Genomic DNA, 26,297 nt, shown 5'->3' on the forward strand with positions numbered 1-26,297 from the left:
AGGTCCTGGATTCCCTTTACTATGTTTCTATTTAAAAAAAAATGTTTTTATTGATTTTTAGAGAAAGAGCTAGAAACATTGATGAGGGAGAAACATAAACATCGATAGGCTGCCTCCTGCTGGGGATCAAGCCTGCAACCTGGGCATGTGTCCTGTTCAGGATTGGAACTGATGGCCTCTTGGTGCATGGTTGATGCTCAACCACTGAGACACCATGACCGGGTTACCATGTTTCTCTTAACAGTTACATCTTCCATAATTATAGTAAATATTGAGTTGGTACACATATGTCTATAGTTCTCTGTCATTTTATCACATGTGTAGTTTGGCATATCCATCACTTACAACTTCACACAGAATGAAATCTATCACTACAAAGATCTCCTTTGTGGTACCCATTTGTAGTCACCACCTACATTCTCTTCTACCATCAAAACCTGGAAACCATAAATTTATTTTCCACCTCTATACTTTCATCATTTAAAAAATTCACATAAATGGAATTGTGCAATATGTGACATTTTGAGATCGGCTTTATTCAAGAATAATGCTCTTGAGATCTACTCAGGTTGTGCGTATCAATAGCTTGTTTGCCCTAGGCAGTGATTAGAGCATTGGCCCATGGACTAAAGGGTCTCGGGTTAGATATCTGGTCAAGGGCATGTACCTCGGTTGCAGGCTCAATCCCTGGCCCCGGTTGGGGCATGTGAGAGAGGCCGCCAATGGATGTATCTCTCTCTTTCTCCCTTCCCCCTCTACCCTATCCCTTCCACTCTCTAAAAATCAAAGGAAAAAGTATCTTCGGGTGAGGATTAAAAAAATATAGTTTGTGCCTTTTTATTGCTTAGTAGTATTTTACTTTAGGATGTACCACAGTTTGTTTGACCATTCACCTATTCAAGGACATTGTGTGTGTGTGTGTGTGTGTGTGTGTGTGTGTGTGTGTGTTTGTGCGCGTGCGCATGAGTTTTCACTTCTCTGTGATAATGCCTAGGAGTGTGATTGCTGGCTTGCATGGTAATTGTAGGTTCATGAGAAGCTACCAAGTATTTTCCAGAGTGGCTATACCATTTTACATTCCCACCAACAATGTGTGAGAATCCAGTTTCTCTGCATCCTTGCTGGCGTTTGGTATTGCCACTATTTTTAAGATGAACTGTTCTGACAGGTGTGCGATGTTAGATTGCCAGTGTCTTGATTTGCATTCCCTTAGTGGCTAGTGATAATGAACATCACTGACCGGGAGATGTTCTTTCGTCTGACTGAAGTATGGTACCTATTTGCTTTGTTTAACAATGGACAGGTTATTTTGATTTTCTGAATTGTATAAATCATCCCATTCGATTGAATGCCTTATTGATTGAATGACTATCCCATTGATTGTGATCTTACTGGTTATCGAAGCACATTCTTCTGTACCTGGGAAACAGGACAGCACAATTACCCTAAATTGTTTTAGTGGCCACAGGTGGTGCGTTCCAGCTGACTCAGTGGTCCCAAGACCAGAACAGCACAATTACTCTAAATTGTCCTGACAACTCAGTAGTTGGGAGACCCGAGGGCTCTAGATAATGTGTTTCTATCAACTCAGTGATCCAGAGACCCAAAACTGTAATTTAGATAACATGCCTAAGTTTAACCCAGGTTACCCAAGGACTCTAGATAATGTATTTCTGTCAATTCAGTGACCCCAAGACCCGAAACTGTAATTAACATGCTTAATTCTGCATCTGTAATCTGCTTTTTTTCGAGCCAGGTGCCTCATTCCAAACCCTGAGATGTAATCAATACCTTTGTGATTTTTGCCTATGTAAGTCTGGTTTTGCCACCATCTTATGGCTATGAGATTTGGGAATGGCCCCTCATAGTCCCTGATTGCAATAAATGTGACTCTTTAATTCAACTTCTTGAGGCGTCCTTCTGTGATTCGCGGGGTACATTACAACATGACTTAGGGAGTGGTTACTTTGGAATGGCATATATCCTTAATACCCAGCTCTGTGGTTGTTTCATATTTCACAACAATTAAGAAAAAAAGAAGAAAGGAGGAGCTGAGTTTAATATTTTAAGGTATTATTTTCCTTCACTCATTTTTTAAAAATAGGGCGACCAAGAGTAAGGCACTGAGGTAACCTGACCAGTGGTAGGCAAGATAGGGAACCAGGTGTTCCCAAGTGGAAATCCTGTGCTATTTTCAACTGACCTCTGTGTTAAACAGGCTTCCAAAAAACAAACTCCCTTCCAAAGCAGACTGACATGGAGTCGTTCAAACACAGGAAAAAATATTATGCATGTGCATGGCCCAGGTCCTAGGCCCTAGCAGTTTCATGTACTGCAAAGAGGAACATTCATATCAGAATAATTTGAGTAAAAAAAGAGAGACTAGCACCTCGTTTTCAGGTAGTTGGGAAGGGCTTTGAAGTGGAAATTAATGTCCTTTAAAAGGCTCTTTAGGGTGTGATTAGGAGAGGGGAGGGATGAGGCAGGAAGTTGTTATTTGTCATTATAAGCTCTTTGGTACTATGTCTTCCTTTGATCAGAAAAGGAAAGGACAGGAAAGAGAGGAAATTTGGCATAGCCTCTTGTATTCGTTTTCTAGAGCTGCTGTAACAACGTACCACAGACTGAACGGCTGATACAATGGAAATGTATTGACTCACAGTTCTGTAGGCTAGAAGTCCAAGATCAAAGAAATTAGATTTTTATATTTTAGAAAGATGTTAAAACAAACAAACAAAATGTTTTTGGAGTCAATTTATAATTACCCACAAACTCAGGCATTCAAGGTATGTTACTTCCTCATTCCAGTCTCCTGGAATTTTAAGAGTGAACTGAATATGGTCATTCTTTCTCCTGTAGTTTTTTAACAGTTTTTTCTTTATCCTCTTCACTCACCTACTGTCTTTGACCTAGATACTACCCATTGAAATTAAACAGCACTGTCATAAGCACTTTACATGGGTTAACCCTTTTAACTCAAATCACACAACAACCCAATGAAGTGGGAGCCAATTGTTATGCCCAGAATTCAAGATCCCCAAGAAACCATGCCAGGGAGTCAGTCCGATGCAAAAGCAGAAGGTCCTTTATTGAGTTAGCTAACCTGACCTGGGCCTCCAGTCGACGCAGCGACCGGAAACCGAGTGAGACCGGTGTGAAAATCAGGGCTTTAATAGTGAGGGGAGGGGAGCTGGCTGTGGCCCTGCCGATTGGCCAGGCGCAAGTCGGGTCTTGTTACACAGGATGTGGTCATCTCTATGGCGCGCACATCCCTTGCTTGTCATTGGTTAGTTCAAAGAAATCCTGGGCGTGGCCAGCAGGGGCCTGGGCTCGGGAAGAAGGCACTTTTCTGAGCACATGGCCTCTGCCCCAACATGGAGGATCCAGGGTAAGATGGAGGGCGTAGCCCTCGCCCTTTCACCAATATTCCCATTTTACGGATGAGGAACCAAGGCATGGAGAAGCTGAGTAACTTACCCCTCATTTTGTTGTAGGCGGTGAGAATAGCACCAAGTGTTAGACTGGTGGGGCCAGACCCGATCTGGGTTCAGCAACCTCAGTACTTGAGTTCTGGCTAGGAGAGAATTCAGAGCCAAGACTCAAACTATAAAAGAACATTTATTTGAAAAATCACAGAGATAGAAGAAAAGGGTTTAGGAAACAAGTTGTAGAGGTAAAGGAGGGGCCCTTGGAGCTTAGAAGTGAGGAAGGTAATGGTAAAACACCTGGGGGGATGGTGAGAGGAAGGGAGAAGGAAGGGAAAGTTGAGGGTTCCTGGAGGGAGAGGCACTGGGTCCTCTGTGCTAAGGGTTCTAAGGGTGGAGAGTTTAGGGCGGGGGGGGGGGGGGGGGGGGGGGGGGGGGGGGGGGGGGGGGGGGGGGGGGGTTCCAGGGGAAGATCTCAATATAATACTCAGTAACTTTCCAGGGTTGTTCTTTCAGGGTCTAGGTCTCCACTGATTGGCTGGCCAGCACCAGGGCAGGGAGTCATTATCCAAGGAACCTGGTCCTGAGGTCACATGTGACATCTGATTTTGCTACTTTTCTAGGCCTGGAGCTGAAACACAACTGAGGCCTTGATGTTATCTCTAGGGAGGAAAGGCCAGGGAGTCCAAACCACATGACCAGTGATATGCTAAGGGAGGAAAGATCATCTGTGGATGAGACTTTCCACCCTGGTGACCTTCTATACCTGGCCCATCGTCCTTGCTCTGCTTAGGTCTAACTGCCTACCACAGTTTCAGAGCTAATTACCAGCAAGCTAAGCTGTGAATCCAGGTGGTCTGGTTCCAGAGCCCGTGTTCTTAGGCACTAAATAGCACTTAGGTACTATTTCTTAGAAAATTAAAACAACAACAGTTATAATAATACTTCCCATAAATGTCAGCAAAGTACTTTTTACAGTTCTTTGGCATATGGCAGCGGCTGTAAGAATGTATTCTCCCCACTTCCAGTTTTATTGATGTATAATTGACAACATTGCATAAGTTTAAGGCGTGCAATGTGATGACTTGCTATATGTTTATAGTAAGAAATGATTATCACAATGAGGTCAGTTAACATGTCCATCACCTCACATGGTTAACATCTTTTTCTTTGGTGAGAACACTTAAGATCTATTCTCTTAGCAACTTTCAAGTAGACAATACAGAATTGTTAACTTTAATCATCAAGTTATACATTAGATTCCCAGAACTTATTCATCTTATAACTAGAGTTTGTAGCCTTTGATCGACATCTCCCCTTTACCCCAACCTCCCAAGCTCTTGGCACCATCAATTTACTCTGTTTCCAGGAATTCAAGTGTTTTAGATTCCACATATAATTGAGATCATACAGTATTTGTCTTACTTGTATGAGTGTTTTTTATCCTTTTTAAAAAAACCTCTTAACATTCCTGTTCTGCCTTTAACTTATTATTTTCCAAGACAAACATATTTGGGAATCACAGAGTTAAAGATTACTGTGTTTGTTTAGAAATTATGTAAACCATTGAAGTTGGCCAGTTGTTGAAATTTTTCTCTTGCTAGATTGATAAATGTCCCAAAGATAAAATTTTCTTAAAGAAAATACACAATTTTCGACAACGTTGCAATATTTCACTTGATCTGAGGGCAGACCAACTCTGGAGACTGCAGTAATATGAGCATAGGAATGTCAATAGGATTGCTTCAATTTCTGATATAGTTTTGAATTTTGGGGGGAAAAAAATTTGCCCCTCATCCCATTAATCTTTTGAAAGTGAGATTTTTTTTCCAGCTCATGGCAAGATTTTGTTCATTTTAATTGATGTTTTATTAAAAATTACACTGAGATTGCCTTCTGGAGATGGAGACTGCCAGATCTGGGATTTAATTTTTCCCGACTTACAAACTAATAAGTGAGCCTGTTAATGTTTCATGAGTGCTGGCAATAGGCAACGATTCCTGGGCTGAGATAAAGGACTCTGTTATTCATTGCAGAGCAAGCAGCATGAGCATCAGCATGTTTGCTTCAGTCTTCTTTGCCTGGAGTCCTGTTGGGATAATGCGATGTGGCCCAGTTGACTGCTATCCATGCAGTAGGTTTGAGACGCAGCTGAGAAACACTGAGCTTGGGGACTCCACCTCTTTTAGAGCAAGCAGTAAGCAAACCTGCTCCTTGTCCTCTAGGAGATATTACCTCATCTCCTAAGGTTACCAGCTGAGTAAACAACTCTGGCCCAGAAAAAGAGCAGATAGTGATGAGAAAACTTTTCGTAAAGTCTGGATTAGTGTCACACCAGCTGTGAGTGGAGATCTGGAAAAAGCAGTGAGGAAATGTGGGCAAATGGTGAGCAGCATTGGGTAGTGGCATAACAATTTGCAAAACTGTTTTCTAGGAAGGAAGGAAATGCTACTAATAAACTTTTGGATCTGGCTAAAGAAATCACCAGGCAGAATGTTCAAAGTGTCAGTTTGTTGGTCCCAAATGCGTATGATAAGGTATAGGAAGAGACAGATAAGGTCAAAATTCAACTGTTTAATGTGCAAGCAGTAGTTAGAGAAAACATAAAGGATCAAAGATGTGCTGGGCTGGAAAATAAAATTGTTCATTATCCCCAGTGTCCACAGCCAATAAAAGATTCTCAAAATGAAATGAGGCCAAGGGCCACAGTCCACATTAAGTGTATGGTTATCACATTATGCCTAAGTTCATTGAAAGATTTAAAGCAGTGCCACCTAGGCTCTCTCAGTAGACAAAATCGCACTGGCCCACTGCTGCCTGACTTATGACCCAAGATAGAAAGAGACCTTTCTCAAAAAAGAATTGTAAATGTAACTTTTGTCCCATTGAGTAGACCAGTACCAGAGTCATAGGAAATCCATACATTTTAAAGAAAGTGTTGCTGGGAAAAGCATTGCCAGCTCTGTATAGGTAGGAGCAAACTACACAGCTGCACAATGGGCCATTTCTGATGGAAAAGAAAGGTTGTCTCAGAGGCCTGAGCCAAGAACCCTGAGTGCAGAGCCAAGAGCCTCCTAGAGAAATTAATCTGGCTTAGCCAGGGAGCAGCAATGGACCCCAATCAAGAAACCTTCCCTGCTTCTGGTTTAGGGGGACATGGCAACATGAACCCAACTGCATTTCACAATAGCCATGGAACACTCAACCTCTATGTCACTCCCAACCTCTCCAGTGGAATAGGAGTATTTACTGTGGTTAACCTGCTTTACTAGTGTATTTCAGGTGTGTAAGGGGTGGAAAAGTTGCCTTTTTATTGTGTAGGTGTCCAAATTGAGAGGAATTGCACCGAAGGACAGGTACCCAGAGAGCCTCATTTGGACCTGCTACAGATGATGAGATCTTAGATTTTGAACATGATGCCATAAATGGATGAGACATGTGGGGTTTCTGGGATGGGCATGACCGTATTTTGCATGTGAGAGGAAAATAAATAATTGTGGGCAGGTGGAAGATAATGAATGAATGGTAGCGTGGAAAAAAAAAATGGGGATAATATTTTACTGGCTTTCCCATAAAGAAGTGGAATATATTGTTCCCCTCTTGAATGTAAACTGGCCTTGTGATTTGCTTGGCCTAAGACTCAGGCAGTATTACAGCTTCAGCTCTCATCCCTTTTCGAAAGCTGCCCTGTGTGAAAAGCCAAAATTGGCCTGCTGAGACATGTGTTTCAGGCAAGACATAAGTGAGGACATTTACCCCACTTGACCCTACTTGAGCTGCTAGGTAACTGCAGCCACCTGAGTGGCCCTCGCAGAAAACCTGATTGGCTTAGTCATCGAAAGTATTCGCCTACAGAATCATGAATAGCAACAGCAAAATAGTTGTTTTTAAACAGTTTTCATATGGGTTGTTATGGCTCCAAAAATAACATACATAGCTCTTTAAAAAAATGTATTGTGCCATGCCAGCATGGCCAAAGATGAACCTGAGTGGGGCCGGTGAAGGATTTAGAAAAGACAGACAAGAGAAGAAAGCTGGGTCTCGGTGGGACGCTGCCCTCTCTGATGGAGAGAGTGCCACAGCCTTCAAGCCGTGTCTTTACTCTATAGCCAGATTCCACAAGGCAAAGTAAGGGCGTGGTTACAACGTTCTTGTGGGTTTTGAATCTACTCAATTACATGCACCTGAACTCTATCAAGCCCACATCACTCAGGCACGTGGGGCCCCGTTTTGGGACCGTAGGTTTAAGTTTACAACTATAGCTGTTGGCTATAATTGTGCTGGGAGGGCTTTGTCCTCCAAGCTGGGACTTGCACGTGGCCATGAGAGGACTGTGCCCTCTCATTAGTCCGAGGATTGAACCTGTCCAAACACTGTAGCCGCTCTCCACAATATATATTTGTTTATATTTCAGAGAGGAAGGAAAAGGGAGAGAGAGATAGAAACAAAATAATGAGAGAGAATCATTGATTGGCTGCCTCCTGCCCCCTCCACACTGGGGACGGAACCCACAGCCTGGGCATATGCCCTGACTGGGAATCAAACCATGACCTCCTGGTTCATAGGTTGATGTTCAACCACTGAGCAACGCTGGCCGGGCATAATACATAGCTCTTGATGCAAGTCTACCACAGGCATGAAATCCTTCTAGCAGTATTGGAATAAATGCTCATACACAATTCAACCCTGTCTCTGCTTAATTGGCTCAAGTAGTGACAGGCAGCCTGGACCCACGTGTGGTCCTGTTTCATTTTCAAATGCTTAAAAGAAAATACAAATTGTTAGTCTCTGAAGCATTTATCTCAATCTGTTGAGATCTTACTTATACAGAGGTATAGCCTCTGTTTGGCTCAAATAAATTTTTGTAAACTAAAGGCAGCATAGACTAACACACTTTAGGGAAGAAGAGGCAACTGAATATTTACTATTATAGAAATAAAAGTCTTAATAAAAGTAGCTCAAAGGAGCATATGGATAACATTGAGAAAAGCAAATAAAATCCTATATAATAAAAGTGTAATATGGAAATCGACCGAACAGGGGAACGAGTGGTCGCTATGATGTGCACTGACCACCAGGGGGCAGATGCTCAATGCAGGAGCTGCCCCCTGGTGGTCAGTGTGCTCCTATGGGAGTGCCGCTTAGCCAGAAGCCAGGCTCATGGCTGGCGAGTACAGCGGCTCCTGTGGCAGGCAGCCCGAGGGGTCCGGGACTGCTAGAGGGTGCAAATATCATGCCCAGGGCTCTAGTGTAATATAAGTGAACAAATTTAAGAAGGATTAGTGAGAAATTGAGAGCTATGGAAGACAAAGGATAGTTAACATATGCATAACTGATTACATAAAAAAAGATAATTAAAATAATGGAACTGGAAAAATATTTAAAGATATATTTGAGAAACATTTTCATAATCTCCAACATTTATAGGAAACTCATACAACTTAACAAAAGGAAGATAAACAATCCAATCAAAAAATGGGCAAAAGACCTAAGTAGACACTTTTCAAAAGAGGACATTCAGAAAGCCAAGAGACATATGAAAACATGCTCAAAGTCACTCATCATCTGAGAGATGCAAATCAAAACAACAATGAGGTATCATCTCCCACCTGTCAGAATGGCTATCATCAACAAATCAACAAATGACAAGTGCTGGAGAGGATGTGGAGAAAAAGGAACCCTCCTGCACTGCTGGTGGGAATGCAGACTGGTGCAGCCACTATGGAAGACAGTATGGAGTTTCCTCAAAAAGTTAAAAATGGAACTCCCATATGACCCAGTGGTCCCACTTCTAGGAATATATCCCAAGAAACCAGAAACACCAATCAGAAAGGATATATGCACCCCTATGTTCATAGCAGCACAATTCACCATAGCTAAGATCTGGAAACAGCCTAAGTGCCCATCAGTAGATGAATGGATTAGAAAACCGTGGTACATCTACACGATGGAATACTATGCTGCTGTAAAAAAGAAGGAACTCTTACCATTTGTAACAGCATGGATGGAACTGGAGAGCATTATGCTAAGTGAAATGAGCCAGTCAATGAAAAAAAAGTACCACATGATCTCACTCATTTATGGATAATAAAGTATTATAAACTGATGAACAAAAATAGATACAGAGGCAGAGCAGCTTCGAACAGACTGTCAAACTACAGCAGGAAGGCCAGGGAGGGTTGTGGGGCTGGTGGGGGGGGGGGGGGAAGGGGCAGGTAAGAGATCAACTGAAGGACTTGTATGCATGCATATAAGCATAATCAATGGACACAAGACACTGGCCGGTAGGGGAGGCCGGGGGAATGTCAAGGGGAGAAAAAAAAAAAGGAGACATATGTAATACTCTTTGTAATACTTTAAGAAATAAAACAAAATTTTTAAAAAAGAAACATTTTCAGAAGTAAAGGCAGATTTGAAAGTTCAGTTGTCCTAGAAAAGGAGAAAAAAAAACATTCAGGGTATTTATTTATTTAGAAGTAGAAGTCTTGAATCTGCTGTTTAAAAGAACCCATTTATTTGACATAGACTAATCAATAGCAGTACACATCCTGTTAAAGTTACTGGTCTACAATGATGAAGCAAATGTAATGAACAAAATAAGTCCAGAGACATGAATGCATGGAACATACTGACAGATCTCCGAAGGGAGAGGGGTGAGGGGGGACAGAAAGAGATTAACTAAAGAACATGTATGCACACTAGTATACTAGTATGCATAGCCCATGGACATCCTGTATAATAAAAGCCTAATACGCTAAGTGTCCAGTTGTCCAGCCAGCTGTTCAACCAAAGTGTAATATGCTAACGATATGCTAAGGCCGCTCAACTGCTCGCTATGACATGCACTGACCACCAGGGGGCAGATAGCCGACCGGTTGACCAGTCGTTATGACGTGCATTGATCATCAGGAGGCAGATACTCCAACCAGTAGGTTAGCTTGCTGCTGGGGTCCGGCTGATCGGGACTGAGCGAGATGGGCCAGACATGCCCTGGAGCCCTCCTGTGGTCCCTCCTGGCTGGCCAACCTCCTGAGTCCCTCCCTGGCCCTGATGGTGAACTGGTGGGGTCCCTGGGTCTGGCTTGCACCCTCTTGTAATCCGGGACCCCTCGGGGAATGTCAGAGAGCCGTTTTTGGCCTATCCAACAGGCCAGGCTGAGGGACCCCACTGGTGCACGAATTTGTGATGAAGTCCTGGGGTGGGGCTGGGATTGGGTGGAAGGAAATAAAGGGAGGGAAAATGGAGGACATCTGTAATACTGTCAACAAGTAAAAAAACAAACAGAAAGAATCCTTGGTATTTTTTGGGTAAGGACGGGAGGACTTTAAGCCACTTATAGGAGAGAAAAGATAGGTTGGGCTCTGATTATTCCACAGAGAAATCTTAGAAGACAATGGAGCTTTGTTCACAAAGGCCCAGAGAAAGAAAGTGTGACTAAAGATTTTTTTACCTAGCTACAATTTTCAAATATAAAGGCAAACCGCAAATATTTTTGAATAATTAAGAATGCAGGGGGCGACTCTCCCTCCCAGGAGCACACCCGCACCTTCCCTCCCCTTCTTCCTTCACAGACATGCATCTCCTAAACTCTAAGGGACCCCATGAGGCTTGCAACCAGGGAGCAATGGGCAGCAACAGTTCGTCCCAGACAAACCCCCTGAACCGGTTCCCAAGTCCCCCTTTTCTCTGACTTCTTAGAGAGCCAAAGCTGTCCCACCTACGCTCATTTCCCACCTAGTCCTTCTCTGTCATCCTAGGGCCTAGGCACTTCCTTGTTTCACTGTCCCAAGCTTTAATAAGGGTCCTTAAAAAAAAAAAAAAGGCCAGTCAGAGAAAGATAAATACTACATGATCTCATTCATTTGTGGATTATAGAGAACAACATAGACTGATGAAAAGGGACAGACCCAAAGACTGAGAAACAGCAATCAGGCTATCAATCCCCAGAAGGAAAGTAGGGGAGGGCGGGGGTAAGGGGAAGAGATCAACCGAAGGACTTGTATACATGTATATAAGCCAAACCAATGGACATGGACAACAGGGGGATGGGAGCATGAGTGTGCGGGGCAGGGGGTGGGGGGGCTGGGGGGGAGGTTGGGGGTTAATGGGGGGGATGAGGACATATTTGTAATACCTTAACTAATAATAAAAACAAACAAACAAACAAAAAAAAAACCCACAAAAAAAATGTAGGAGTTGTAGTTTCAATGAGCCCTTCTTTTTTAAATTTTTTTAAAAATTGAATTTATTGGGGTGACATTGGTTAATAAAATTATATAGGTTTCAGGTGTATAATTCTACAATACATCATATGTATTTTATATTGTGTGTTCACCACCTCAAGTCATCTCCTTCATCTCACCATTTATCCCCCTTTGCCCTATCCTACCTTCCCCCGACCCCCAATGAGCTCTTCCTAAAGAAACTACTGTAGAACAAGCTTCAGCCAAATAAAGCTCAGTGTAAAAACTACCTTATGAATATGAATCCCACACATAGAGTTAAGACTAAAACTGATTTCATTTAATGGTTGAGGAATGAAAAATAAGAGCTATAAACTTTGACAATGTAGCTACCAAATTTTGGGAGGGTGAGATAGGGAGAAGGCATGAGGTGATGTAATTTCAACATTTAATGACGGAGGTACAAGACATCATTGAAATCTGGTATGTCAATGCATAGTTGTATAAATATACTTAAAGGATAAGGGTAAACACTAAGAAAAATATATGATTAACAAAAATAAAGTGATGGTGGGGATATGGTAAGAAAAAATATGTTAATTTTATTGTTGCTCATAAGAAGAGTAATTGGCACTGTCTAAAAACAGATGGTTAATTGTATAGAATTATAGCTATAAAAAATTTTAACAGGCTGGTCCGAGTGCAGTGGTGTCTTACAACTAATTGATCACAGCCAGTTACAGATTTCTTTGTTCCTTCTCCACTCCCACTGCTTCACTTGACTAGAAAAAAAAAAAAAAGAAAAAAAAAAAAAAAAATAAAAAAAAAAAAAAAAAAATAAAAAAAAAAAAAAAAAAAAAGAAATTTATTTTTTTAAACAATAATTGCCTTTAGGATGGAAAATGGGTACCCGGGTAGACAGGAGACATTTTTTATTGTATATTCTTTTATATCTTTTGAATTTTGTTTCAAGTTCATGTTAGCTACTAAAAAGTAGAAAGAATAGAAAAATACAGAATAATAAAAAAGCAAAGTTATAGTAATGAATGTGAGCATTAGAATAAAAACACCAGGTTTTCCAATTATTACCAAAAACACATATAATAAAAGTGTAAAATCTAATAATAGACAAATGACAGCCAGTTGGCCTGGAGGTCAAATCCCCCCCAGTATTACCTACAACAATCAAGGCTTAACTACAACAAGACAGCGCACAAAGACCACTAGGGGGTGCACCAAGAAGGCATAAAAAATGTGGAGACAAAGAAACAGGACAGAAATGGAGGAAGGCAAAATGCTGGGTATAGAGCTCAAAACCACACTTTTAAGGTCTCTCAAGAACTGTCTAGAAGCCGCCGATAAATTTAGTAAGGCCCTTGAAAAGACTGGTGAGACCGCCGATAAATATAGTGAGATCCTCAAGAAATCTAATGAGACCCTCGATGTTGTGATAAAGGACCAACTAGAAATTAAGCATACACTGACTGAAATAAAGAATATTGTACAGACTCCCAACAGCAGGCCAGAGGAGTGCAAGAATCAAATTAAAGATTTGAAATGCGAAGAAGCAAAAAACACCCAACCGGAAAAGCAAAATGAAAAAAAGAACCCAAAAATATGAAGATAGTGTAAGGAGCCTCTGGGACAGCTTCAAGCGTACCAACATCTGAATTATAGGGGTGCCAGAAGATGAGAGAGAGCAAGATATTGAAAACCTATTTGAAGAAATAATGACAGAAAACTTCCCCTACCTGGTGAAAGAAATAGACTTACAAGTCCAGGAAGCGCAGAGAACCCCAAACAAAAGGAATCCAAAGAGGACCACACCAAGACACATCATAATTAAAATGCCAAGAGCAAAAGACAAAGAGAGAATCTTAAAAGCAGCAAGAGAAAGAAACTCAGTTACCTACAAGGGAATACCCATACGACTGTCAGCTGATTTCTCAATAGAAACTTTGCAGGCCAGAAGGGAGTGGCAAGAAATATTCAAAGTGATGAATACCAAGAACCTACAACCAAGATTACTTTATCCAGCAAAGCTATCATTCAGAATTGAAGGTCAGATAAAGAGCTTCACAGATAAGGAAAAGCTAAAGGAGTTCATCACCACCAAACTAGTATTATATGAAATGCTGAAAGGTGTCCTTTAAGAAGAGGAAGAAGAAGAAAAAGGTAAAGATACAAATTATGAACAACAAATATGCATCTATCAACAAGTGAACCTAAGAATTAAGTGAATAAATAATCTGATGAACAGAAAAAAAAAGTGTAAAGAAATCACAACCCATAAAATAAGAATATTTTTAAAGACAACGCAAATGTTAATAATATATAGTAGACAGGCAGAATTAAGACCAAACATATCTCATGTCAATAAATATAGGTGGGTTAGTTTTAATAACAAGAAAATAAAGCAATTAATACACAAAACCCACTGTCTACTGTACACAAGAAACAGATCTAAAACAAAGTGAAGCAGAAATTTGGGGATATAAAAACGTGCAATTGCAACAACCTACTATCAACCAATAGAAGACTACATCCATGTAACAAAAATACATTTGCTACCATTTGTATCAAAAGGTAAGAAAATAATATCTACATAAATATTTGATATGCATAACTACCTGCCTTACATTTTGGATTTTTGTACTAGGTGCATGTATTACTCAGCCTAAAGAGCAAGCAAATAACTTATTTTAAAAAGAAGATAAACAGCCTGGCAGGTGTGGCTCAGTGGTTGAGCATCGACCTATGAACTAGGAGGTCATGGTTTGAGTCCCTGTCAGGACATATACCCAGGTTGTGGGCTCGGCTTGATCTCCAGTGTCAGGATGAGCAGGAGGCAGCCAGTCACTGATGTTTCTATTTCTCTCTCCCTCCCCCTTCCTCCCTGAAATCAATAAAAAATATATATATGTATTAAAAAAAGAAGATAATGTTGAGGACAATGTGGACTATGAATTTAAGGACATAAATGAGGCTTGAGACAAGATGACTAGGTATACCTAGTTAGAGCAGGCTAAATTTGAAAGGATCAAGCTGGAGGATGGGGGAAGTAGTAAGAATTGGATCTGACTCTAGTAAACTGTTAGATGTAACTTAATAATATGTTGTTATCTTATTTTAAACTTTATTTATTTTGTACTTTTGGATTAAGATAAGGGAGAATTTGACAAAAGTCTTAAAAAACACAAGATTCTTCTAAAAAAAGTTTTGCCTGGCCGGTATGGCCCAGTGGTTGGGAGTCGACCTATAAACCAGGAGGAGGTCACGGTTCAATTCAGGGCACATGCCTGGGTTGCAGGCTCCATCCCCAGTATGGGGCGTGCAGGAGGTAGTCAATCAATGATTCTTTCTCATCATTGATGGTTCTATCTCTCTTTTTCTCTTACTCTCTGAAATCAATGAAAATAAATTTAAAAAACAAGTTTTTCTGCTCTTCCATTATTAGGAAACAATTATTCATAGCTGAAAACTTGAAAAACATGCAAAATAAATAAATAAAAGAAAAATTTCTTAATTGTAATACTGTAAGCTAGCCAGGGTTACATTTTGTATATATCCCACCATTACGCTCTCTCCCTCACACACATGCATATTTTGTAGAAAGGTCATACTATATACAATTTTGTGCCTTGGAATTATTTTAAAGAATACTTTGTTGATTTTTTTAGAGAGAGAAAGGGAGAGGGAGAGAGAGAAATATCAATCTGCTGTCTCCTGCAGACCTTCTACTCGGGGGCCAAGCCTCAACTGAGGCATGTGCCCTGATAGGGAATCCAACCAGCAACCTTTTGGTGCATAGAACGATGCCCAACTAACCAAGTCACACCAGCCAGGGCTGTGGCTTGTATTTTTAACTTATTATGTTGTATATATGTATTTCCCAATGTGACAAGTAAATACTCTTCTAGAATATGATTTTTCAATGACTCCATATTATAATACTTTATTATTGTGCATTTAGACCAGGGGTGGGCCAACTTTTTGACTCGAAGACCACAATGGGTTCTTAAACTGGACCGGAGGGCCGGAACAAAAGCATGGATGGAGTGTTTGTGTGAACTAATATAAATTCAAAGTAAACATCATTACATAAAAGGGTATGGTCTTTTTTTTTTTTTTTAGTTTTATTCATTTCAAACGGGCCGGATCCGGCCTGCGGGCCGTAGTTTGCCCATGGCTGATTTAGACTGTTTATAATTTTTTCACATAAAAATAGTATTGCAATGAATAACTTTGTACATGCAAATATATTTACATATCTGATTATTTCCTTATTATATAGTTCTGGAAATGGAATTGCTGGGACAAAGTAGATGCATATTTTTAACTTTGATACCTACTGCCAAATTGCCTTCTAAAAAGTTTGTACCAATGCTATAGCTCAACTAGAAAAGCTATAGTTTTGAAAGTGGAAAAATATGAAGAAATACTTTCTCTATTTGAAACTTGTCTCACACAGTGTTACCATTCTTTGTCATCTTTGTAAATTTACTTAGTAAAAAAGGATGCTTTATTATTGATTAATTTGGATTTTCTCAATTACAAGAGACCTAGAAATTTTTTGTATACATATTGGTCATTTGTAAGTCTTGATTTGTTAGCTATTTATCCTCTTCAGCTAATTTTCTTCAATCTCTTATACTGTAAATATATATACATACATATATTCATCAATAAGCATTTCTTTTTTTTTTTTTTAACTGTTTTTCCGGGAACATGTATGATGTCAGAGAATTTAAGAGAAGTGTCGGGGGTTTTCACCAGGAAGAAAAGGTCCAGTCATGAGACTGCCTTCTGCCTAGGTGTACATTGGCTCCACAGATGGGCGTTTGGGTCCAGCTGCGGATGGACAAGCCTGAGGGCAGTGAGCCCGGCATGAAGGAGGTGGAGGGAGAGGCGGAGAGTCCAGTATCACCTGGGAACTTGTTAGAAATGCACAGCCTCAGGCTCCACGTCAGACGTACCGAAACCCTGGGGTGGGGCCCAGTGATCTGTTCTAACAAGCACCCGGCGTGCACGCTGGACTTGAGAATCACGGTCCTATGCCCAGCAAGGTTCTCCCCCACCCCACCCCCAAATGCTTCCTCAGCAAGGACGGGCAGCAACAGGGGAGCTGAGGGCTAACTCCTAGAAGGGCCTGTGGCCTCAGGGGGTCACTGATTGTGGGGGAAAGCTCTGGAGAAGGAGAAGTTGGAGTGGGGTGGTGGGTGCTCCTAAGGAAGAACATGGTTCAGACATGGGCTGGGGCCACAGTCGTGGGTGGAGAGGGGGGTACATTTGTGACAGGAGTGGACTCCTGTCCTCTCGGTGCTCATTCTACAGCACAGGGCACCTGCTTCCCAGGCCCCCACATTCACCCATTTACACTAAGGTGTTAGGAACCTAACGGGTTACCTCTCCCAGGGTCCTTTGCATTAAAAGGTGGCTTCCAGGAGAAAGCACTATTTGGAGAGTGGGACTGTAAGCTTTGGGGTTCCTGGACAGGAAGCTGCCTGGTCTTTAAGGTGCACTTCCTCAGCGACAGCCTGCGGGTCACCTGCAATCAGCTGGGCCTCCAACTTCCAGGTGAAGGCTGGCAGGGCCCCTCCTGGTGTGGGCCTGGCGCAAGCGCAGAGGAATTCCCCATCTGCTCCTCTGCTTCCTGGCATCTCCCACAGCCCGTTTCCGGTGGTCAGGAAGACACACTCGCTCTTGGCATGAGTATCTTCCATCGCCTCACCAGGGACTGGACTTCCTCTCCATCTGGACCTTCATCAATAAGCATTTCAAGCGTCAAAAAGAAATACTAGTAGCTAATTCTATTTAATTATAATCACAATTTTGGAGGGTATAGTATCCTAAAGGAAAGCTATACAAGCTTGCCATTCAAATGTTCTTTTCGAATGAGATTCTGAAAATAGCTAAGAGCAGATATGATTCCTTTCCATGGACCTAACGAGACATTCCACGTCATCTAGGAACATAAAAGTGACTATGGAGGAGTGGTGGGCTGCTCTGCACAATTTCTGGTATAAGAGTGAGGACCTGGATAACTAAATCCAGGCACACTATGAAAGCAAGAAGCAGGAGTAAGTAATGATAGAATAACCTTTTATGTTCCCCCATAATATATTTGTTGAGTGAATGAAGGCATAAGTACATGCCTCTTTCAAGGATGCAGAAAGCTTGCATTGCTGGCTTCCAGCTTAATAAAAGTAGAGTTGCTCAGCCAGAAATTACTTTCAGAGAAGAATGTCAATGGTAAGGAGCTTAACAGTGACTCACTGAATGGTCTCACGCTCTTAGCATCACTTATTTTTATTTATTACTATTACATTATTACATTTTGTTGCAGGTATTTAATAAACTCTTAATAAATACAGGTTGAACAAATGATAAAAATATATCATTTTTACTTTACAATTTTATAATGATATATTTGAAACTGTTCATTATTATTCTCACTTTACTCATAAGGAATGGTGGCTCTGAGGTGTCAAGAGTTGAAGACTATGTCAAGACTCATGCAGCTAACAAGCAGCAAAACCCGGCTTAGGAACTGTGAACGTCAAATGCAATGAATGCCCTTTTCTCAAGACTACACTCATAATTTCCACCAGATTACTTTCGCGCTCCCTATATTAATTATGTGAAACTCAAATTCCTCAGTTGTTATTAAAGGTTCTCTATTATCTGGCTTAACTCTTATACGCCAGTGTTATTCCCTACAGCTACCCCAGTGGATATTATGGTTATCTCTCCAAAACAAACTCCTCTTCTTTGAGTAGCAATAGTGCATTTGGGGAGATTACCCTTAGTTCAGAAGTGTGTGCCTAATTTCTATAAAAAGCAGCAAATCCTCCTGACCAGTGGACTGGTTTTTGTAAACAGAGTGGGAACAGTAAGAACACACTCTGGATGTGACTACTGCAGTCAGACATTTTTATCCACATCTTACAGACATGGTAATAAACTCAGGGACTTTTCATAACTTGTCCAAGGTCCTAGAGCTAGAAAGTGGAGGAGTTGAGATTTAAATGTGGGTTCAGTTCAGTGGTTCTTAATCCTGGCTGGGTGTTACTATCACCCGGGGGAGGTTTTTAAACGATACTGAAGTCTGAGTCCCATCCTCTGACATCCGGATGCAGTTGGTCTGGCTTGGGGCCCAGGCAGCATATTAAAGTCTTCCCAGGTGATTCCAATGTGCAGCCGGTGCTGGGAAACTGTGGTTTGGTTGAACTCCAACATCTGTGCTATTTCACTGTAATATGAGCTGCTATGGCACAGGGCTAATGACAAAGGAATCTCTCATCCAGGGAACCCACTGCCTAATGCTAAGCAAACCATCACAATACAGACAGAGGAGATGCGGGAGGCAGCTTGAAGGAGGGAGAGCAAACTCCTCAGAGGGGAGCAAGCTGGAGCTAAGCTGTTAGTATGGTTTTCCCAAGTGCCAGGCCATGGTTCCAAACACTTATTAGTACTAGCTAATTTAATGGGTATCACCATCTCATGACTAGGTGCTATGATTATTATTTATAATTGATTTGTCATTCTTAAGTAATGTTTTATTAATATACTAGGGGCCCGATGCATGAAATTCGTGCAAGGGGCTCAGTGCTCACAGCCGCGGCAGCTGCCTTTGGCCCTCGCAGCCCCGGCTTCGTCCAGAAGGTCGTCCGGCTGTCCAGTCTAATTAGCATATTATGCTTTTATTATTATAGATGATTATATCTCCATTTTACAGGTAAGGAGGCCAAGACAAAGAGAGATTAAGTGTCTTCTCAGGGTCCCACGTAGGTGTAGGTGGGCTTAAATCCAAGCAGTTTGACCCGAGAGCCCACCTGTGCTAATACCACATGACTTGGCAAAGGCAGGGCTAGGGGTAGAGAGAGAAGAGGGAAGCCAGAAGGAAGAGGAAGTGGTAATCCAGACAGAACTGTAGCGTGGGGAGGACAGGTGCTGTTTGTTAGGCAGCAGAGGTCACTTTGGAGGATCTTTGCTGGCTGGGCTTGGGCTGTGTTTGGGGAGGGAGAGGTAGGCATCACATACCACACTCACGGGGTGGGCTGCATCCTGCGTTTTATTCTAAAGGGAGAAAGCAGCCACCGGAGTGACTTGGTCAGATTGGCATCTTAGAGAGAGACAGAGAAAGGATGGATTCTATCCCAGCAGGAAATCCCTGCAGGTGAGGGCAGTGGGGAATGTGGCAGGAGACAGGTTTGGGCTGAGGTTAGAAGCAGGGCAAGGATGAAATCATATTGAAGCAAAAATGCGGTAGAATTGAGTTCTCAACTGCAGTGTGTCCATCAGACATGCCACAGACTGCTTACGTTTTCTATGAAGCGCTGACATTTGATAATAGTTTCCTTAATAATTATACAATCTACCCTATTCTAGGAGAGCCTCCTAACTGGGGCACCCTTATTTGTTAAGGAGGAGACACCTGGGATGATTGGGAAAGCTGGGAGTTGCTGCCATGAGAAGGAAAAAGGCAAGATAGATATAAACATGCTAGAATCAGAAAAATACATGACATCTTGTTAAAAAATTAGGTTTACTTATGCATACACTTTGAATACTTTATATCTGTTTAATTTACTACATTTTGTGTGGAAGTCTGGAAAAAAAGAGTCAAGAGATGTGAAAAATAAAATGCAGCTTTTGGGTGTGATTGGACCATCTGTGTTTATTTTACTTTTCCTTAGCCCCAAGGAGCATGAGACACAAAAGCTCTCTCCCTCCGCCTGAAAGGAATGGAGAGATGGAAGATGAGGAGGTTTTCTGGGGTGAGGCAGGAAGAAACTTTCCTCTACCCTCAAGGCTCTTTCGGCTGTTGTTCTAATAATCACATCAGCAGGCGACACTAACGAGAGAAAATCACCAAATCACCAAATCCACATCCGCATAAGAACCCCACATACGTGGGAAAGTCAGAGACCCCCCATACATGAGAGGTTCAGAGACAGAAAGGGAAAATAGGCGTATGACATTCTGAGCTAAGGATGAGGTGAGGTCATAAGAAGTTATTTCTGGTGATAACTCTTACTATGGGCAAGGCCCCCTAATTTAAATTCTTTGGGAGGTAAGAGTTTCTTCTGAGCCAGCAGGGTCCTAATTGCTTTCAACTCAAAATAATTCACAAGTTAAAGTGGCCCGTTTTGGAGAGGCCTGTCCTGAACCCCTCCACTGGCGCTAGGATTCTTACATAATTCCATGCAAAGTGGGCCAGATCCTCTTCTGACCAGGATCACCAGGCTTGTTTAGCGGGTGGGCTGGTGAGACTCAAAAGGACTCACCTGACTTAGAAAAAAGGAGAAATATCAAGTTTCTCATATTTGAGTGGAGAGGAGTAACTATCTCATTTGCCACAGAGAAGAGGAAGAAAACTTTTTTTTTTCTTTCTTAGACTAGAGGAAAGGGCTTAAGTGTGGGGGTGATGGAGATCAACTTGCCCATAGAGGGCAGGCCCGGTGGTTGAAACCTGAGCCTTGAGACGTGTAAGACCTGGTAGAAATGTGGCTGAGGTAAGCTAAACCGATTTTCCAAAATCTGGTAAGCCAGATTTTGTAACACCAGTGTAAGCTGAAGTTGTGAAAATGTTCAGGAGGCTCTACAAAAATGAACTCTAAGTTTTGCAAAAATACCTAGGAGGGCCCAGCCGACGTGACTCATTGGTTGAGCATTGACTTATGAACCAGGAGGTCACGGTTCGATTCCTGGTCGGAGAATGTACCTGGGTTGTGGGCTCAATCCCCAGTACGGGGAGTAGAGTACAGGACACAGCTGGTCAATGATTCTCACTCATCATTGATGTTTTTTTTATCTCCCTGTTCCTCTCTGAAATCCAATAAAAAATATATTTAAAAAAATACCGAGAAGGAAGAAATGGATCTCCCTTCCCTTCTCCCCATACCTCTCCCTTAGGCATCAGCAGAATGTACCTGATGGCTGCTTTGTGGTAAACATGTAATTCAATTTATGTATTACTAGTTTTCACAACCATTGAGACTATTTGTTTGTTTTTAATCCTCACCTGAGGATATTTGTCTTAGAGAGAGTGTAAGAGAGAGGGAAAGACAGAGAGAAATATTGATGTGAGAGAAACACATTGATTAGTTGCTTCCTGCACACACCCTGACCAGTGCCTGGGCTGGAGAGGAGCCTGCAACTTAATCGAGATATTTGCCCTTGACCGGATTCGAACCTGGGACCTTCAGTCTGCAGGCCGACACTCTATCCACTGAGCCAAACCAGCTAGGGCGAGACTGGTTTTGATCTACATCTCCTAGATGGATAAAATCAATGGATTAAAAGTTTAAATCTGTATTTTGGTTTAAACTTTCCCTGCCCATAGGATATCTCAGTCCTTGGACTTCATCTCAGGGTTGGAGAGATTTTGTGTGTTTTAAATTAATTGATTCAAGGTAGCTTAAGGATTGTGTGAACAGAGCTCTTCACATAAAATAATGAACGCAATATTGACCCTGGCTCTGAGGTTCTGAAGAGTGTTAACAGGAGACTTCAATGGCCCAAAGCCACAGAGGCTTCACATGAATAATAAGAGGCCTATTTTACTCGCACAAAGGCAGTAAAAACATTTTAATCTTCTTCTTGAGTCCAAAAAGGAGATCTGATGTTACCTCCTTGAGGCAAAATAATTTCATATGGTCATAAATATGCAAACTACTTTCCTTTTGCTCCAATTAATTGTTGTAGAATAGTTATTTCTTACATGCTAGAGAGGCAAAAAGAATAGTATAATATTATTAGAGTGTTATGGGGGCTTGGGGTGTCCCTTTCCTTACTGAGTGCTGCGGGTGGTGTCTGTAAGATATCTTGAGAAAAAGAATTTTCTGAGACTCGCACAGGGGGATGAGCGGTTTGTATTTGTGTGGAATTACATTCCTGGATCTCCAAAGTCCCATGTCCCTTAATCCAGTCCTGGAAGAAGCGCAGTTGAGGATTTAGTAGGGCTAAGAGTAAGGCCAGTGTCCGGAGTTTCCATTCCACGTTGGCATTGGCCCACTTTAGCATTAGGCTAGTCACAGTCCATTAGTCTATCATGTGAGTGAATGCAAGAGAGCAGGAGCATGAGAGTCCTGCAGGCCAGAAGTCAAGCTCAACACGCCAAGTGCCAAGAGCACAAGAGCGAACAAGAGAGCAACCTTCTTTGGGTAGGGGATTAAATGTCTCAAATCTTCCCGTGCTTTCAGTGGCCACTTCTACTCTGGCCAATGACCCATTCCCACGTGTGGCTGACAGACAAGTACCCTCTCTATGTCACCAGACTTTCCAGGTGATATAGAGAAGGTACTATGTCTATAGTATGCAGCTATTCTCCCCACTGTTCAGTCCTTTCCCCTAGCAATATGTCTTTGGGGAATAGACCCATGGCATCCTGGGGAGTGTTAAAATGCAGCTTCCTGGCAAAGTTGCACAAATGACATGCCTGTACTACTTGGATTTCCCTTTACTTCTTTCCTGTTATTAATAACTAGGTTAATTACAACAGTGTCAATCCTATCTAATAAAAGAGAAACATGGTAATTAGCCGTACATCCGCTACCCTTCCCATTGGCTAATCAGCAAGATATGCAAATTAACTGCCAGCCAAGATGGCGGTCAGCAGCCAGGCAACTGACACGAACAGGGAGGCTTGCTTGCTCCAGTGAGGGAGGAAGCTAAGGTTCCCTGTCTGCCTGCTGGGCTCTAGCTGCTCTGTAAGAAACATTGTTACAAATATAGAAGCTAAACAAAACCCCAGAAACCTGCTTTCAGCCAGCCGGGATCTCAGAGCTGGAGTTGAAACAGTGTTTCAAATACAAAAGGTAAACAAAGTCCAGAAACCTGCTTTCAGCAGCCGAGGTCTGAGCTAAAGTCGGCTCTCAGCTCCAGTGACAGCCATAGAAGTAAATAAATCCAAGAATAAAAAAAAAAAAGGAAAAAAGGAGCGGTTGGGAGCTTCAGGCACCTGCCAGCCTGAAAATGGCCCTCAGCCCCTCACCCAGACTGGCCAGGCACCCCAGTGGGGACCCCCACCCTGAAGTGTGTGTGACCAGCTGCAAACAGCCATCAGCCCCTCACCCAGGCTGGCCAGGCACCCCAGTGGGGACCCCCACCCTGATCCAGGACACCCTTCAGGGCAAACCAGCCGGCACCCACCCGTGCACCAGGCCTCTATCCTATATAGTAAAAGGGTAATATGCCTCCCAGCACTGGGATCAGCGGAGCCGCGAGGCCTCCTGGCCCCTGGAGCAGCGTGACAGGGGGCAGCGCCCAAACCCCCTGATCGCCCTGCGGCTCTGTGTGTGACAGGGGGCGGGGCCACAACCTCCCTATCTGCCCTGCTCTGTTCGTGACAGGGGAAGGCGCCCCAACCCCCTGATCAGCCCTGCTCTGTGCCTGATAGGGGGGAGCTCCCAAACCCCCTGATCGGCCCTGCTCTGTGTGTGACGGGGTGGAGCCACAACCTCTCCATTGACCCTGCCCTGAGTGTGACAGGGGGGAGTACCCCAACCCTCTGATTGGCCCTGCTCTGTGGGTGACAGGGGGTGGTGCCCCAACCTCCCCATCGACCCTGCCTTGAGTGTGACGGGGGCGGCGCCCCAACCCCCCAATCGGCCCTACCCTGAGCGTGACTGAGGGTGGCATCACAACCTCCTCATCGGCCCTGCTCTGTGCATGACACGGGGGAGCTCCCCAACCCCCTGATCGTCCCTGCTCTGTGTGTGACAGGGTACGGAGCCCCAACCCCCCTGATGGGCCCTGCTCTGTGTGTGACAGGGGGCAGTGCCCCAACCCCCTGATTGGCTGGCTCTGTATGTGACAGGGGTGGCACCACAACCCCCTGATCCGCCCTGCTCTGTGCGTGACAGGGGGTGGTGCTGCAACCTCCCCATCGACCCTGCCTTGAGTGTGACAGGGGGAGGCACCCCAACCCCCCAATCGGCCCTACCCTGAGTGTGACTGAGGGTGGCATCGCAACCTCCCAATCCGCCCTGCTCTGTGCATGACAGGGGGCGGCGCCCCAACTCCCCAATCGGCCCTGCTCTGAGCCCGATCAGGGGCTGTACCTAGGGATTGGGCCTGCCCTCTGCCACCCAGAAGCGGGCCTAAGCCAGCAGTTCATTATCTGCTGAGGGGTCCCAGACTGTGAGAGGGCACAAGTGGGGCTGAGGGACACCCCCCCCTCCCGAGTGCACAAATTTTTGTGCACTGGGCCTCTAGCAGAATTATAAATAACTAGAGGCTCAGTGCACAAAATTTGTGCACGGGTAGGGTCCCTAGGCCTGGCCGGCAGCAAAGGTGGAGGCCTCTCCCATCTCTGTGGCAGTTGAACATCCCCTGAGGGCTCCTGGATTGTGAGAGGGCTCAGGCCCCCCACCCACTGAGTGCAAGAATTTCGTGCACCAGGCCTCTAGTAATAATATAAAAAGTACTAGTTTTTTTTACCATATGCAATTAACATAAATATTTTTGTTATATTTGTTTTTTTGTTTTTGTAACAAAATGAAATATTACAGATAAACCTTAAATAGCATTTGACCTCATGTCCCATTCTTATTCCCACCACCAATATCAGAAGTTTTGTAGGTAACTGTTAAATTAATTCTTTATTTTATTTTTTTATATATTTATGTATCTAATACCAATCCTATATAATAAAAACCCAATGACCAAACAGTGGAATGATGTGCACTGACCACCAGGGGGCAGATGCTCAATGCAGGAGCTGCCCTCTGGTGGTCAGTGTGCTCCCACAGTGGGAACGCCACTCAGCTGACCGGGATGAGCTGCGCTCCCACAGTGGCTGATCCCCGCAGGCCACGCCCCCCACCAGTGCACAAATCCTGTGCACCAGGCCTCTAGTATATAATACTATTTTGTGAGTGGGTAATTGTTTTCAATTCATATACATAATGTCATACATATTGACCTACATGTTGATTTTTCTACTCAACCTTGTTTTCCAAACATATCCATGTTTACACAGGTAGATCTAGTTCATTCTTTTTTTTTTTTTTTTTAAATGATTTCTAGAGAAAGAGAAAGGTAGAAGGAGAAAGAGAAACATCGATGTGAGAGCAAAACATTGATCAGCTGCCTTCTGCACACTTCCTGGGTTGTGGATAGAGCCCACAACCCAGGCCAAGGAAGAGCCTCAGTGGTTAGAGCATCAGCCTGCCTACCAAAGGGTTGCAGGTTAGATCCCAGCCTTAGTCGGACAGGTGATGTTTCTCTCTCACATCCATCTCTCTCCCTGCTTCTCTCTATCTTTTTTTTTTCCTCTCTCGCCCTCCCTCCTTCCCTTCCACTCTCTCTAAAAAAAAAAAATCAGTGGAAAAATATCCTTGGGTGAGGATTAACAAACAAACAAACAAACAGGCCAAGGAAGAATATTACTTAACAATCATTGTGTAGCAAATTACCCCACAAATAGTCACTTCACACATATGGTCTCACAGATTCTGCGGGTCAGGAATCTGGAAAGGCATAGCCTGGTTCTCTGTCTCAGGACCTCTAACCCGCTGCAAGTCAAGTGTTGGTCGAGGCTGTGGTTATCTCAAGATCTACTGGAGAAAGATTCCCTTCTAAGCTCACTCACGTTGTTGTTGGCAGGATTCAGCTCCTAGGGCTTTTGGCCAGAGGCTGCCCTCAGTTCCTTGACACAGGGCCCTCTCCAACACAGCAACTT

This window comes from Myotis myotis, unplaced genomic scaffold (genome assembly GCF_014108235.1).
Source record: "Myotis myotis isolate mMyoMyo1 unplaced genomic scaffold, mMyoMyo1.p scaffold_m19_p_3, whole genome shotgun sequence".
NCBI classification, from domain to species: Eukaryota; Metazoa; Chordata; class Mammalia; order Chiroptera; family Vespertilionidae; genus Myotis; species Myotis myotis.